Source organism: Leuresthes tenuis, unplaced genomic scaffold, assembly GCF_036924035.1.
Source record: "Leuresthes tenuis unplaced genomic scaffold, fLeuTen1.0.hap1 SCAF_78, whole genome shotgun sequence".
Lineage (NCBI taxonomy): Eukaryota > Metazoa > Chordata > Actinopteri > Atheriniformes > Atherinopsidae > Leuresthes > Leuresthes tenuis.
Window position 1 is genome coordinate 105635 of NW_027325432.1, and position 2081 is coordinate 107715.

Sequence of the window (2081 nt, forward strand, 5' to 3'; positions counted from 1 at the left end):
AAGTAGACTTTAACACGGCTCTGGGAGCGAGCCGAGTGCGGGCTAACCGGGAGAATTGCTTGAAAGAAACGCGACACCGAATGAGCGGTCAGAACAAAGCCTCAATACGGTTTTCCCGTGGTGTTTTTGTTGCTGCCTTGTCTTTTGCACAGAGTAAAAGACAAGGCAGCCATCGAATAGGGCCCGATTGTTCCTACTTGGTCAGCCGAGGAGCAAGGGGGGGGGGCAAGCGTCTCAACCAAGCAAAGCTCACCATGGGGAAGGTGGCTATGACAACTAGCCTGCACTAATGCACGAGCAGCACTAATGAGTTGTTTCTATTTTTGGCAGGCTTTACCTTTGCGGGTGAAGCCCTTTCTGTCTGTGCAAAAGAAATCTTGTTACTGTGCAGAGTGACTTCTCTGAGTAGAGTCGCCTTACTTGTTGCGACTGTGCCGATGTTCGAAGCTGGAGTGCAAAGTTGTTGCTTGAATGGTGCTTGCTGGAGCGTGCGGGAGAGCAAAGTTATACCATTTAAAAGGGCTGAAGAGTGCTCAGTGCAGCAGGTGGGCGGAGGTGCAAAGTGACACTCTGGCCACCTATGGCCATAAAAAGAACAGGGGTGTTAGCGGACAAGTGCGCATTGTGCCAGGAAGGGCCCTCGGACGTGAACCAGTGCATAGTTGTCGCTTCTCGGCCTTTTGGCTAAGATCAAGTGTAGTATCTGTTCTTATCAGTTTAATATCTGATATGTCCTCTATACGAGGACTAAATATTAAATGGATTTTTAGCAATAGGAGTTGAAAAATTAGCTTGCTCCGTTCACTCCAAGCATTGACCCCGTACTGCAGTGCCGCTGGGAACGGTGCGCTCTTCTCTACTCTTGTGAAAAAGCAAACAGCGGTGCAGGATGCAAGTTTCAGGGAGCCCAAGATGAAACTTTCTTTTAGTCTGCTGAGAAAAGAGAGTGAATGCGAAGTAGACTTTAACACGGCTCTGGGAGCGAGCCGAGTGCGGGCTAACCGGGAGAATTGCTTGAAAGAAAAGCCATACCAAATGAGCGGTCAGAACAAAGCCTCAATACAGTGTTCCCGTTGTGTTTTTGTTGCTGCCGCTGTTTGCTTTTTCACAAGAGCGCACCTGTTGAGGGGGGTTCTGGGGGGGCCTGGGTGATGGTGGGTCTCAGGCCTGGGCTGCTGCGACTGGTGTGACCGGGTGGTTTGTTTGTTTGTTTTTTGTTGTTGTTTGTTTGTTTTTTGTAGAGGTCCTCCGGAGTGGGGTTGGGTTGAGTGGGGTGGGGCGGGATGGGTACCTTCTGGGGGTACAGTAGCTCCCAGAATATGGTCGCTGCAGGCCCCGAGCCTGGTGGACATCAGGCCCTCCTGTCCTGTGTTGGCTCCCTGGTAGCGGGGATGCCTATTGCAGCCAGTCCCTGGCTGCCCCCAGTGTATATCCCCATACCCCTCTCCCTTCTGGCTCCTGTACACAGCACACACTCACACATGAAGGGTATTGGGGGCGTGTGTGTTCGGTGGGGTGTAGTGGACTCTGCAGTAGTTGCACTCTGCAGTTCCCACCCCTGTTTTAATTACACCTTAGACATTACTACTTATCAAACACACTCACACACACACATTAGGTCTTGGGGGGTGGTTACACTGAGTGGCATCTGGTGGGCGGGGCTCTTTGGGTATGTAGGCTTCCCAGAGGGCCACGCTCCCAGTTCTACAAGTTTGGCTGCCCCTCAATTTTAATTGCTCACTATTAGAAAATATTGAAGAGCCAGAAGGGTGAGGGGAGGGGTCTTCTTCGCACACCCCTGCTTCCTGGTTGCTGCTCGGGGTGGGAGGGGCCAGGAGGATTAATTAATTGTTCTGCTGGTTTGGGGTCTGTGGTGGCTGGGGGGCTGCTGGCCCCCTGGTGTGCCCGCTGCACTACACCCCAGCGGAGTCGAGGGAGGGAGGACGTGTGGATGTATGGGACATGAAAGTGTGTGTGGTAATGATTGGGCCTGGATCTTGGACTTGCTGTCGCCTGGCCTGCCTGTGCTTCTCCCGATGGGGGGGGCGGCGTGGCCTCTCTCCGCTGCTCGCGACTTCACC

The 2081-nt window shown here is 53.1% G+C and overlaps 1 non-coding gene across 1 annotated transcript; it reads left to right on the forward strand.

Moving 5' to 3' along the window:
* Nucleotides 1-664: 664 nt before the first annotated feature.
* LOC140286224 (U2 spliceosomal RNA) lies at nt 665-855 on the forward strand. The gene has a single exon (XR_011911086.1). It is a non-coding gene; the product is annotated as a U2 spliceosomal RNA (small nuclear RNA).
* Nucleotides 856-2081: the final 1226 nt, after the last annotated feature.